The sequence below is a fragment of the Arachis stenosperma genome, chromosome 1 (assembly GCF_014773155.1).
Source record: "Arachis stenosperma cultivar V10309 chromosome 1, arast.V10309.gnm1.PFL2, whole genome shotgun sequence".
Taxonomy (NCBI): Eukaryota; Viridiplantae; Streptophyta; class Magnoliopsida; order Fabales; family Fabaceae; genus Arachis; species Arachis stenosperma.
In genome coordinates, this window is record NC_080377.1 from 66,437,455 (window position 1) to 66,452,593 (window position 15,139).

The 15,139-nt window shown below is 42.3% G+C and overlaps 2 non-coding genes across 2 annotated transcripts; one reads left to right on the forward strand and one right to left on the reverse strand.

Moving 5' to 3' along the window:
- Positions 1-104, forward strand: LOC130947947 (small nucleolar RNA R71). Its single transcript, XR_009072873.1, has one exon. It is a non-coding gene; the product is annotated as a small nucleolar RNA R71 (small nucleolar RNA).
- A 4,345-nt stretch (positions 105-4,449) lies between these two features.
- Positions 4,450-4,557, reverse strand: LOC130948139 (small nucleolar RNA R71). Its single transcript, XR_009072943.1, has one exon. It is a non-coding gene; the product is annotated as a small nucleolar RNA R71 (small nucleolar RNA).
- Positions 4,558-15,139: the final 10,582 nt, after the last annotated feature.

The window sequence follows — 15,139 nt, forward strand, 5'->3', positions numbered from 1 at the left end:
ATGTCTGGTGGGCATTTCCTTGTCAATTCTTTGAACCTCTCCCATGCCTCGTAGAGGGTTTCACCATCCTGTTGTCTAAAAGTCTGAACCTCAGATCGAAGCCTATTGACCTTTTGTGGGGGGTAGAAACGTGCCAGAAACTTGCTTTCCACTTCATCCCAGGTTGTTAGGCTCTCCCTTGGGAATGATTCCAGCCACTTAGCTGCCTTGTCCCTAAGTGAAAATGGGAACAAGAGCAGTTTATAGGCATCTTCCCGGACTCCATTGGACTTCACAGTGTCGCAAATTCTCAGGAATTTTGTGAGATGTTGGTTTGGGTCTTCATTAGCACTCCCACCAAATGAACAATGATCCTCCACCAGTGATATTAGCTGTGGTTTGAGTTCAAAATTGTTGGCCTGAATGGGTGGTTTCTGAATGCTGCTACCACAATTCCCAGAGGTTGGGTTTATGTATGAACCAAGAACCCTCCTCTCAGGAATGGCATTGTTTCCTTCAGCCCTCTCATGGTTGTGAACTTCTCTATCCATGTTGAGATCTAGAGCTTCCTCAAAATTGTCCTCAGATTCTCCTTCAGATTCTTCTTCTCCCAGTACTCTCTTCCCTCTTGCTTCCCTTCTAAGTCTATGAAGGGTCCTCTCTGGTTCGGTATATGGAGGAGTTGTTGTCTCTCCTCTCCTACCTGTCATACAAGAACACAGCACAGGCAGCAAACAAGTGAAATACTCTTGGTTAATGGAAGAGTATGGTTAGAGCAATTGAGGAATTAATTCAAATAGTTAGTGGGTCAGTGAGTTAGTTGCTTGAATTGAAAGGCATAAGAAAGAAAAAGCAAATAACAGAGTGCAGAAATTAAAATTCAACAAGTAACTTGAACTGAATTAACAAAACAAAAAAAAATGCTCAATCTAGTTAACTTCCAATTTGAGAATTGTCAATCGAAAACCAATCCCCGGCAACGGCGCCATAAACTTGATGTGCATAAACTTGATATGCTACGATTTTAGGAAATTGCACGAACGGCAAAATTCCTTCCGGCAAGTGCACCGATTATCGTCAAGTAAAAACTCATAATAGAGTGAGGTCGAATCCCACAAGGATTGGTTGAATGAGCAATTCGAATTAGAAGTTTGTTTAGTTGAGCGGAATCAACTTTTGGATGTGAATTTGCATAAAGTAAATGTGGCAGGAAACGTAAATTGCAAGGAATTGAAATTGCATAAACTTAAATTGCGAGAATTAAGGTGCGAGAAAGTAAATTGCTGAAAGTAAAAGGGAATTGGGGTGATTGCATGAATTGAAATTTCAGAATGTAAATAGAAAAAGGATAGATCAGAGATGGGGAATTCATTGGGGTCAGGAGATATTGAAATCGCCGAATCTAAACATTTTCATCTCTTCCTCAACCAATGCATTCATTGAATCTTGCTTGGCAATCTTATATGATTGGATCCTAATTCCTTGGCTCACCAATTCTCTCTAAAAACAAACAAATTCCCAATCCCTTGGTTTAAATGTTCATAAGAAGAGATGATGCTCGATCACTGATTATACCACACGGTTTCATGGACCACAATTTGGTAGGATTACATGTCACAATATCCATCCAAACCCCAATCCAATTCACTGTGAGAAAGCTTCTCTAGCATGAATCCATCATTCCTTTCCCAAGGTTCCGAAGGATTCCAATTATGGGTAGTTTCTTTCCCAAGACAACTACCCAATGGAATTAGATCGAGAAGCTTTCTAACAAAATTCAAGAGAAAAGATTGAAGAAGAAGATAAAACTATTATTGATTCATTGAATTACAATAGAGCTCCCTAACCCAATGAAAGGGGTTTAGTGAGTCATAGCTCTGAATTCAATTACAAAGAGTATGAAAACTAGCAAATGATCAAAAAGTTCCCTACTGTCAAAAGTGCCAACTAACTTCAATTCTATCCTATTTATACACTTTCTAAATTGAGCTTCTGTTGAGTTTCTTGGGCTTTGAGGCTTTCTCTTGATTTCCTTTTGCTTTGGGTTTATGATCCATAATCCTGATGAGGCTGTGATCCAATTCTGTAACATTCATTGAGCAAACTTAGTGATAAACAAGTAATGACACAAGACTCAACAAATTGAAGTTCCAGACTCATCAATTCTTCCGGCCCAATCCCATAAACCATGATATTCAATTGGGTTTCATACCATAATACGTTTAAGTTAATATCTGTGCTCAAATGCTAACTTAAACTTCAATATATTTGGCCCAGAAACCCTTTCAAAAGGTGGCGTTTAAGTTGAAGTTTAAGTTTCAGTTTAAGGTTAAACTGAAACTTAAACGTGGAATTGGAAGAAAGCAACCCAGGGGTGTAAAATGTCGAACACGTTTAAGCTTCAGTTTAAGGTTAAACTGAAGCTTAAACGTTGAAATGAAGAAAACAACCCTGGAGGAGCAATTGGGTCGAACACGTTTAACCTCCAGTTTAAGGTTAAACTGGAGGTTAAACGTGGAAAATGAGAAAGCAACCCTGGAGGAGAGAAATAGTCGAACACGTTTAACCTCCAGTTTAAGGTTAAACTGGAGGTTAAACGTGGAAATGCTCCTGGTGCCTCTCTTGCTTCTGGCGTTTAACCTCCAGTTTAAGGTTAAACTGGAGGTTAAACGTGGAATTGCTCCTTGGTGAGAAAAAGTGTCGAACACGTTTAAGCTCCAGTTTAAGGTTAAACTGGAGCTTAAACGTGGAAATGCTCCTTTGGTTCAATTCTCATTCTGGCGTTTAACCTCCAGTTTAAGGTTAAACTGGAGGTTAAACGTGGAAATGCTTCTTAGTGCCTTTCTCATTCTGGCGTTTAACTTCCAGTTTAAGGTTAAACTGGAGGTTAAACGCCAGTTACAGCATTTCCTCCTTTCTCATGATTCTGGCGTTTAAGCTCCAGTTTAGGCTTAAACTGGAGCTTAAACTCCACATTTGATATTCAAGCTTCCTTTATTGATTTTGTTGCTTCCTTGCCTAGCCTCTTCTTCCCTGAAATCATCCAAACAATTGCATCAAAGTCTTGCAAAATTTCATGAGAAATCATCCATTCATAGCATTCAAGTTATATAACTAAAAACTCATGGAATTTGCATCAAAATCATACTGTTTGGATGGTTCATTGCTTTGTTGTTCATTTAACCATTCTTGGTTACTTTAAGCTCAAGAAAATGCATACAACAACTAAAACTAACAGAAAAATGCTAGTGAAACTAGCCTAAGATGCCTTGGCATCAGAACGTTAGTGGAAAAGGTAATTGTCACTAACGTTCCCGAACCCACATCCTCACTTAACGTTAACGCCACTAACGTCCTAACTAACGCCCATGCCTAACTCACACTTTTTTTGCAAATAAAGTTGAGCCCACTGAAGATTGTAACTGCTTCAACTCAAGATCAAAGGCCCATATCCAAGACTTGAAGAACTCACTAGAAGATCAAGAGGAATAGTATATATAGGAGTAGTTTTGAACTGTAGGGAGCTTTTTGGCACTTTGGAGAACTACCCTCTGTATATTTACTTTTCTGCATTTTCTAGTTAAGCATGTAATTTTCACTGCCATTTTCCATTTCCAGAGCTATGAACAACTAAATCCCTTTCATTGGGTTAGGGAGCTCTGTTGTAATTTGATGGATCAATTATAGTTTTTATTCTTCTTTCCTCTTTCTTTTCACTTTAATTTTCGAAAATTTCTTCCCCTCTTCTCACATCCTTCTATTTATGGACTAACACTCCTCCTCAATGCACAATTTGAACTCCATCTCTCTTGATAAGTTCGAATTCTTCTACCTCTTCCTTCTATCTTTCTTTTCCTCTAACACCTCAAGGAATCTCTATACTTTGACATAAAGGATTCCATATTTTCTTGTTCTCTTCTCTTTCATATGAGCAGGAGCAAAGACAAAAACATTCTTGTTGAGGCTGACCCTGAACCTGAAAGGACCTTGAAGCGAAAGCTAAGAGAAGCTAAAGCACTACTCTCTGTAGAAGACCTAACAGAAATCTTCAAAGAAGAAGAAGACATGGCAGCCGAAAATAACAACAATGCCAACAATGCAAGGAAGGTGCTGGGTGACTTTACTACACCTACTCCCGACTTCTATGGGAGAAGAATCTCTATCCCTGCCATTGGAGCAAACAACTTTGAGCTTAAGCCTCAATTAGTTTCTCTAATACAACAGAATTGCAAGTTCCATGGACTTCCATTGGAAGATCCTCATCAGTTTTTAGCTGAATTCTTGCAAATCTGTGACACTGTCAAGACCAATGGGGTTGACCCTGAGGTCTACAGACTTATGCTATTCTTTTTTGCTGTAAGAGACAGAGCTAGGATATGGTTGGACTCACAACCTAAAGAAAGCCTGAACTCTTGGGAAAAGCTAGTCAATGCCTTCTTGGCAAAGTTCTTTCCACCTCAAAAATTGAGTAAGCTTAGAGTGGAAGTCCAAACTTTCATACAGAAGGAAGGTGAATCCCTCTATGAAGCTTGGGAAAGATACAAACAATTGATCAGAAAGTGTCCCTCTGACATGCTTTCTGAATGGAGCATCATAGGTATCTTCTATGATGGTCTGTCTGAACTATCCAAGATGTCATTGGACAGCTCTGCTGGAGGATCTCTTCATCTGAAGAAGACGCCTGCAGAAGCTCAAGAACTCATTGAAATGGTTGCAAATAACTAATTCATGTACACTTCTGAAAGGAACCCTGTGAACAATGGGACGAATCAGAAGAAAGGAGTTCTTGAGATTGATACTCTGAATGCCATACTGGCTCAGAACAAAATATTGACTTAGCAAGTCAATATGATTTCTCAAAGTCTGTCTGGAATGCAAGCTGCACCAGGCAGTACTAAGGACGCTTCATCTGAAGAAGAAGCTTATGATCCTGAGAACCCTTCAATGGAAGAGGTGAATTACATGGGAGAACCCTATGAAAACACCTATAATCCTTCATGGAGAAATCATCCAAATGTCTCATGGAAGGATCAACAGAGACCTCAACAAGGTTTCAACAACAATAATGATGGAAGAAACAGGTTTAGCAATGGCAAGCCTTTTCCATCATCTTCTCAGCAACAGACAGAGAATTCTAAGCAGAGCCACTCTGACTTAGCAACCAAGGTCTCTGATCTAATCAAAACTACTCAAAGTTTCATGACTGAAACAAGGTCCTCCATTAGGAATTTGGAGGCACAAGTGGGACAGCTGAGCAAGAAAATTACTGAACTCCCTCCTAGTACTTTTCCAAGCAATACAGAAGAGAATCCAAAAGGAGAATACAAGGCCATTAACATGACCCACATGGCCAAACTTGGAGAGGAGGAAGAGGCAGTGATCACCAATGAGGAAGACCTCAATGGACGTCCACTGGCCTCCAATGAGTTCCCTAATGAGGAACCATAGGAATCTGAGGCTCATAATGAGACCATAGAGATTCTATTGGAATTGCTTCTGCCATTCATGAGCTCTGATGAGTATTCTTCCTCTAAAGAGGACGAAGATGTCACTGAAGAGCAAGTTGCCAAGTACCTTGGAGCAATCATGAAGCTAAATGACAAGTTATTTGGTAATGAGACTTGGGAGGATGAACCCCCTTTGCTCACCAAAGAATTGGATGACTTGACTAGGCAGAGATTATCTCAAAAGAGACAGGATCCTGGGAAGTTCTCAATACCTTGTACCATAGGCACCATGACCTTTGAGAAGTCTCTGTGTGACCTAGGGTCAAGCATAAACCTCATGCCTCTCTCTGTAATGGAGAAGCTAGGGATCTTTGAGGTGCAAGCTGCAAGAATCTCACTAGAGATGGCAGACAATTCAAGAAAACAAGCTTATGGACTTGTAGAGGATGTTCTGGTAAAGGTTGAAGACCATTACATCCCTGCTGATTTCATAGTCCTAGAGACTGGGAAGTGCATGGATGAATCCATCATCCTTGGCAGACCCTTCCTAGCCACAGCAAAGGCTGTGATTGAGGTTGACAGAGGAGAATTGATCATTCAAGTGAATGAAGAATCCTATGTGTTTAAGTCTCAAGGATATCCCTCTGTAACCATGGAGAGGAAGCATGAAGAGCTTCTCTCAAAACAGAGTCAAACAGAGCCCCCACAGTCAAACTCTAAGTTTGGTGTTGGGAGGCCACAACCAAATTCTAAGTTTGGTGTTGAACCCCCACATTCAAACTCTAAGTTTGGTGTTGGGAGGTTCCAACATTGCTCTGAGTATCTGTGAGGCTCCATGAGAGCCCACTGTCAATCTACTGACATTAAAGAAGCACTTGTTGGGAGGCAACCCAATATTATATTTATCTATTTTCCTTTGTTATTTTATGTTTTCTATAGGTTGATGATCATGGGAAGTCACAAAATCAATTGAAAAAGAAAAAACAGAATGAAAAACAGAAAGAAAAATAGCACACCCTGGAGGAAAACCTTGCTGGCCTTTAAACGCCAGTAAGGGCAGCAATTGGGCGTTTAACACCCAGTCTGGCACCATTCTGGGCGTTTAACGCCAGAAAGAGGCACCAGACTGGCGTTTAATGCCAGGAATGGGCAAGAAGCTGGCGTTAAACACCAGAAATGGGCACCAGCCCGGCGTTTAACACCAGGATTGACAAAATGAGCATTTTTGCTCGCCACTTGGTGTAGGGATGAATTATCCTTGACACCTCAGGATCTGTTGACCCCACAGGATCCCCACCTACCCCACCACTCTCTCTCTTCTTCTTTTCCATTCACCAATCACCTCAACACCTCTTCCCCAAAAACCCCTCACCTATCAAATCCTACCATTCTCTTCACCACTCACATCCATCCTTCATAAAACCCCACCTACCCTACCATTCAAATTCAAACCACTTTCCCTCCCAAACCCACCCATAATGGCCGAACCACAAAGCCCCCTCCATCTCCTCTATTTCTTCTTCTTCTACTCTCTTCTTTCTTCTTTTGCTCGAGGACGAGCAAACCTTCAAAGTTTGGTGTGGTAAAAGCATTGCTTTTTGTTTTTTCATAACCATTTATGGCATCTAAGGCCGGAGAAATCTCTAGAAAGAGGAAAGGGAAGGCAAAAGCTTCCACCTCCGAGTCATGGGAGATGGAGAGATTCATCTCAAGGGTGCATCAAGACCACTTCTATGAAGTTGTAGCCATGAAGAAGGTGATCCCCGAGGTCACTTTCAAACTCAAAAAGAGTGAATATCTGGAGATCCGATATGAGATTCAAAGAAGAGGTTGGGAAGTTCTTACCAACCCTATTCAACAAGTCAGAATCTTAATGGTTCAAGAGTTCTATGCCAATGCATGAATCACCAAGAACCATGATCAAAGTGTGAACCCAGATCCAAAGAATTGGCTTACAATGGTTCGGGGGAAATGCTTAGATTTTAGTCCGGAAAATGTAAGGTTGGCATTCAACTTGCCCATGATGCAAGGAGATGAACACCCTTACACTAGAAGGGTCAACTTTGATCAAAGGTTGGACCAAGTCCTCATAGACATTTGTGAAGAGGGCGCTCAATGGAAGAGAGATTCAAGAGGGAAGCCGGTTCAACTGAGAAGGCATGACCTCAAGCCCGTGGCTAGGGATGGTTGGAGTTTATCCAACGCTCAATCATTCCCACTAGCAACCGGTCCGAAGTTACTATAGACCAGGCTATCATGATTCATAGCATCATGATTGGAGAGGAAGTAGAAGTTCATGAGGTTATATCCCAAGAACTTTATAAGGTAGCGGACAAGTCCTCTACCTTGGCAAGGTTAGCCTTCCCTCATCTCATTTGTCACCTCTATTATTTAGTTGGAGTTAACACAGAGGGAGACATCCTCATTGATAAGGACAAGCCCATCACTAAGAAAAGGATGGAGCAAACAAGAGATCCCACTCATCATGAAATCCCTGAGATGCCTCAAGGGATGCACTTTCCTCCTCACAACTATTGGGAGCAAATCAACACCTCCCTAGGAGAATTGAGTTCCAACATGGGACAACTAAGGGTAGAGCACCAAGAACATTCTATCCTTCTCCATGAAATTAGAGAAGATCAAAGAATCATGAGAGAGGAGCAACAAAGGCAAGGAAGAGACATTGAGGAGCTCAAGCACTCCATAAGATCTTCCAGAGGAAGAAGAAGCCGCCATCACTAAGGTGGACCCGTTCTTTAATCTCCTTGTTCTTTATTTTCCTGTTTTTCGAATTTTTATGCTTATGTTTATCTATGTTTGTGTCTTATGATCATTAGTGTCTTAGTGTCTATGCCTTAAAGTTATGAATGTCCTATGAATCCATCACCTTTCTTAAATGAAAAATTTTCTTAATAAAAAAAGAGAAGAATTGCATGAATTTTGAATTTTATAACAGATTAATTATTTGATGTGGTGGCAATACTTTGACTTCTGAATGTATGCTTGAACAGTGCATATGTCTTTTGAATTTGTTGTTCATGAATGTTGGCTCTTGAAAGAATGATGAAAAAGGAGACATGTTACTGAGGATCTGAAAAATCATAAAAATGATTCTTGAAGCAAGAAAAAGCAGTGAATACAAAAAAATAAAAAAAAGGGAAAAAAAGAAAAAAGAAAAAATAAAGTCGTGATCCAAGGCAAAAAGAGTGTGCTTTAGAACCCTGGACACCTCTAATTGGGGACTCTAGCAAAGCTGAGTCACAATCTGAAAAGGTTCACCCAGTTATGTGTTTGTGGCATGTATGTATCTGGTGGTAATACTGGAAGACAGAGTGCTTTGGGCCACGGCCAAGACTCATAAAGTAGCTGTGTTCAAGAATCATCATACTTAACTAGGAGAATCAATAACACTATCTGGATTCTGAGTTTCTATAGAAGCCAATCATTCTGAATTTCAAAGGATAGAGTGAGATGCCAAAACTATTCAGAGGCAAAAAGCTAAAAGCCCCGCTCATCTAATTAATACTGATATTCATAGATGTTTTTGGAATTCATTGCATATTCTCTTCTCTTTATCTTATTTGATTTTCAGTTGCTTGGGGACAAGCAACAATTTAAGTTTGGTGTTGTGATGAGCGGATAATTTATACGCTTTTTGGCATTGTTTTTAGTATGTTTTTAGTATGTTTTAGTTAGTTTTTATTATATTTTTATTATTTTTTAGTTAAAATTCACTTTTCTGGACTTTACTATGAGTTTTTGTGTTTTTCTATGATTTCAGGTATTTTCTGGCTGAAATTGAGGGACCTGAGTAAAAATCTGATTCAGAGGCTGAAAAGGACTGCAGATGCTGTTGGATTCTGACCTCCCTGCACTCGAAGTAGATTTTCTAGAGCTACAGAAGCCCAATTGGCGGACTCTCAATTGCTTTGGAAAGTAGACATCCTGGGCTTTCCAGCAATATATAATAGTCCATACTTTGCCCGAGATTTGATGGCCCAAACCGGCGTTCCAAATCAGCTCAAGACTGCCCGGCGTTAAACGCCGGAACTGGCACAGAAGTGGGAGTTAAACGCCCAAACTGGCACAAAAGCTGGCGTCTAACTCCAAGAAAAGTCTCTACACATGAAATCTTCAATGCTCAGCCCAAGCACACACCAAGTGGGCCCGGAAGTGGATTTTTACGTCATTTACTCATTTTTGTAAACCTTAAGCTACTAGTTCTCTATAAATAGGACCTTTTGCTATTGTATTTTCATCTTGGTTCATCTGGTTCCCTCTCTGGGACCGAAGCCAATGATCACCATTATCACTTATGTATTTTCAACGGTGGAGTTTCTACACACCATAGATTAAGGTGTGGAGCTCTACTGTACCTCGAGTATTAATGCAATTACTATTGTTCTTCTATTCAATTCAGCTTATTCTTGTTTCAAGATATTCATTCGCACCCAAGAACATGATGAATGTGATGATTATGTGATGCTCATCATCATTCTCACTTTTGGACGCGTGCCTAACAACCACTTCCGTTCTACAAGCAAACAAGGCTTGAATGTTTATCTCTTGGATTCCTTAATCAGAATCTTCGTGGTATAAGCTAGAATTGATGGCGGCATTCAAGAGAATCCGGAAGGTCTAAAACTTGTCTGTGGTATTCTGAGTAGGATTCAAGGATTGAATGACTGTGACGAGCTTCAAACTCGCGATTGTGGGGCGTTAGTGACAGACGCAAAAGAATCACTGGATTCTATTCCGACATGATCGAAAACCAACAACTGAATAGCCGTGCTGTGACAGAGCGCGTTGAATATTTTCACTGAGAGGACGGGATTATAGCCATTGACAATGGTGATGCCCAACATACAGCTTGCCATGGAAAGGAGTAAGAAGGATTGGATGAAGACAGTAGAAAAGCAGAGAGACGGAAGGGACAAAGCATCTCCATACGCTTATCTGAAATTCTCACCAATGAATTACATAAGTATCTCTATCTTTATTTTACTTATCATTTATCCTCCATAACCATTTGAATCTGCCTGACTGAGATTTACAAGATGACCATAGCTTGCTTCATACCAACAATCTCCGTGGGATCGACCCTTACTCGCGTAAGGTTTATTACTTGGACGACCCAGTGCACTTGCTGGTTAGTTGTGCGATGTTGTGATAAAGAGTTGAGATTGCAATTGAGCGTACCATATTGATGGCGCCATTGCTGATCACAATTCCGCACACCACATGCCCACGTTAAGAGTCACGTTAGTTATACCAACGTGAACTCTAACATAGGGAAAGGGGGCACAAGGCAACGTTATTGGAAAAGGTGATTCCCAATAACATTCGCGAAGGACCAAGAAGCAACGTTAGTGGTCACGTTAGTGATACTAACGTTGAAGTTAACGTTGATCATTTTGGGTTGGAACGTTAGTGGAAAAGGTAATTGTCACTAACGTTCCCGAACCCACATCCTCACTTAACATTAACGCCACTAACGTCCTAACTAACGCCCATGCCTAACTCACACTTTGTTTGCAAAAAAAGTTGAGCCCACTGAAGATTGTAACTGCTTCAACTCAAGATCAAAGGCCCATATCCAAGACTTGAAGTACTCACCAGAAGATCAAGAGGAGTAGTATATATAGGAGTAGTTTTGAACTGTAGGGAGCTTTTTGGCACTTTGGAGAACTACCTTCTGTATATTTACTTTTCTACATTTTCTAGTTAAGCATGTATTCTTCACTACCATTTTCCATTTCCAGAGCTATGAACAACTAAATCCCTTTCATTGGGTTAGGGAGCTCTGTTGTAATTTGATGGATCAATTATAGTTTTTATTCTTCTTCCTCTTTCTTTTCTCTTGATTTACTAGAAAGCTTTCGATCTTAATTCAATTGGTTAGTTGTCTTGGAAAAGAAACTCTCCATAATTGGATCTCCTCTGAGCCTTGGAAAAGGGATGAGGAGATCATGCTAGAAATGCTTTCTCATGTTGGACCAAATTGGGGTTTGGGCGAATATAGTGACATGTAATCCTCCCAATACTTTGATTTGGAAATACATGTGGTATAATCAGTGACCACACTTCATCTCTTACCATGAGTAATTAAATCAAGGAATTAGGCAATTGTTCAAGCTTAGAAAGATTGGATTGCCAAGGAATTGGGATCCAATCACTTAAGATTGCCAAGGAGATTAATGAATGCATTGATTGAGGAAGAGATGAGAATGAATTTGATGCGGAGAATGCAACATCTCCTGAGCCTAATGAATCCCCTATTTCTGATCTTACCCATTCTCTTTACTTTCTGCTATTTATTTCCATGTTCATCTCCCCAAATCCCCATTTAAGATTCTGCACTTTATTTTCTGTAATTTACTTTTCCGCCATTTAATTTCCTGCAATACCAACTACATTCTGTTTAGCTCAACTAGCACACTCTTTCAACTAAAGTTGCTTGACAAATCAATCTCTGTGGGATTTGACCTCACTCTATTGTGAGTTTTTACTTGACGACAATTCGGTATACTTGCTGTTCATACTCTGACCGAGCTCCCCAAACTCGGCAAAGTTCATAGAAGGTCCGACCTCATCCCCAGGCCCATGCCTGAGGTCGGACCTCGGACAATAAAGCTAAAGAAGCCCAAAAGGAACGAAGCCCAAGACCTAAAGGCTGAAAAGGCCTAGGAAAGGCGGTTCCACAAAGATAAAGATAAAACTCCCAAAAGGATAAAGATAAGATAAGAATATCTTATCCAGGGAAGATCACGGCCAACTACTATAAATACACTGGAGCACCCAGGTATAACACACACTCTAATTCTACTCAATATCTGCTTGGACCCATGCTAACTTAGGCATCGGAGTGTCATTGCAGGTACCACCACCAACCACTCGGCATACCAAGCTCGGGTCATCAATCCCCCCATCTCGGGCCTCCCTAAGACGACCGAGCTGCGCGTTTCAGGTAACCCTCGGAACATTGGCGCCGTTGCCGGGGACCTGGAAGTCATCCCTTTACCATGGCGGACGACCCTCCCAACAATAACCACGCTACATCAGAACAAGAGGAGGAAGTTGACACCGGAGAACGACCGGACAGCCCTCTATCACCACGCACTCCAGGAGGAAACAAACAGAATCGCCCAAAGACATCACTCCCAAACCAAGATCCCCAAAATCCCGAAAGCTCGGAAATTCTAGAAGCAGTTCGGACACAGCAAAACCGGCTGAAACAACTCGAAGAGGGCGTAAAAAAGCAGAAAGAAACTGAACAAGATCTGAGGAGGGAAGCTCGCAAGCGAAGAGAATTAGAAGAAAAACTACGGAAAATAGAGGCCAACCTGAAGGACCGGACGGAACGCGGCACCACCCCCGAAGGCAATCATGATCCCTTCACACGAGAGATCATGAAGGAGAAGGTACCGCGAAACTTCAAACCGCCCGATATGGACCTCTACGACGGCACCACCGATCCAAGTCACCACCTCAGCAACTTCAGAAGCAGAATGTACCTAGTCGACGCCTCCGACGCGATTCGGTGCAAAGCCTTCCCCACCACCCTCACCAAGTCGGCCATGAAGTGGTTCGACAACCTGCCACCAGGATCAATCTCCAGCTTCGAGGACCTAACCAAAAAATTCCTAACAAGGTTCTCTATTCAAAAGGACAAGACAAAACACGCCCCCAGTCTACTCGGATCAAGCAAGGTAACCAAGAAACTCTCCGAGAATACATGGAGCGATTCAACAAAGCCTGCCTGGACATACAACACTTGCCCACTGAAGCAGCCATCATGGGACTGGCAAACGGCCTAAAAGAGGGACCGTTTAGCCAATCCCTATCCAAACGATACCCGACCTCTCTATACGAGGTGCAGGAGCGGGCAGAAAAATACATCAACATGGAGGAAACCTCCCAGCTGAGAGACTCTTCTAGAAAAGAATCAACCTACCCGCTCCGGGATCGAGATCGGGAACAGAAGAAGAAAGAAGAACCCAACTCGGACAAGCCGCGGAAGTACCACAGCTACACCCCCCTCCGAGTCTCCCTAGTAGACGTCTACAGAGAAGTATGCCACACCGAAAAGATCCCACCACCCCGACCTCTAAAACACAAGAGAGCGGGGAGAGATCGGTCCGAGTACTGTGAATACCACAAACTTTATGGCCATTCTACTAACGACTGCCACGACCTAAAAAATGTTATAGAAAAACTAGCCAGAGAAGGAAAACTCGACAGATACATAGCAGAGAAAGGAGAAGAGACCAAGAAGAGAAGGAGGGGAGATAACGAAGATCGGGCAGAACGAACCCCACGAACCCCTGAAAGACACGTACACATGATAAACGGAGGTTTCGCAGGCGGAGGAACATCCAGATCCTCGCGAAAAAGGCACCTCAAAGAAGTCTACCACATCCGAGAAGACAGTCCCCTGCCCGAGCTACCTATTATCTCATTTACCCGAGAAGATGCTCAAGGGATAATACCCGGGCACGACGATCCAATGGTAATCACCATTATTCTAGCAAACACCAACTTACATCGAACCCTGATTGACCAGGGAAGCTCAGCAGATATCCTGTTCAAAGCGGCTTTCGACAAACTCGGACTTGAAGAAAAAGAGCTAAAAGCCTATCCCACCGACCTATTTGGGCTAGGGGACACCCCAATCCATCCCTTAGGATACGTCTCGCTACACACTACCTTTGGAAAAGGCGAGCAATCTAAAACATTAAGCATCGACTACATTATAGTCGACGTCACTTCAGCATACAATGCCCTCATTGGGCGACCAACCTTAAACAGACTGGCAGCTATAGTCTCGACCCCACACCTCTGTATGAAGTTCCCCACCACAAAAGGAATCGCTACCCTAAAGGGCGACCAAAAACTAGCACGACGATGCTACAACGAAAGCCTAAGCCTAAAAGGGAAAGAGATCAACACGATAGAACTCGGACGAGTCCAAGCCCGAGAAGATCTTCGACCACAACCAGAGGGAGAAACCGAAAAAGTCCAGATTGGGAGCACACCTGAAAAACGACAAACATAGGGGCAAACCTCGAAGCGGGCTTAAAAGAGGAACTCATAACCCTCTTAAGGGAGAATTCCGACCTCTTCGCCTGGAGAGCCTCCGACATGCCAGGCATAAGCCCCGACCTGATGTGCCATAAGTTATCAGTGTACCCGGGATCCCGACCTGTCCAACAAAGACGCAGAAAGCTCGGGCCCGAACGCATGCAAGCAATAGAGGAACAAGTACAAGCACTACTAGATGCAGGGTTCATTAGGGAAGTAAAATACCCCCTATGGCTCGCAAACGTGGTCCTGGAAAAAAAGCCCAATGGAAAATGGAGAATGTGCGTCGACTACACGGATCTCAACAAAGCCTGCCCCAAAGATCCATATCCACTACCAAACATCGACGCCTTAGTAGATGCAGCCTCAGGCTATAGATATCTCTCCTTCATGGACGCATACTCAGGATACAACCAAATCCCGATGTACGGACCTGACCAAGAAAAGACCTCGTTCATAACCCCAAGGGCAAACTACTGCTACGTAGTAATGCCCTTCGGGCTGAAGAACGCAGGGGCAACCTACCAGAGGCTAATGAACAAAGTGTTCTCAGAGCACATCGGACTACAACTGGAGGTGTACGTCGACGACATGCTGGTAAAGACACAGGAAGACAGAAACTTGCTGACCGA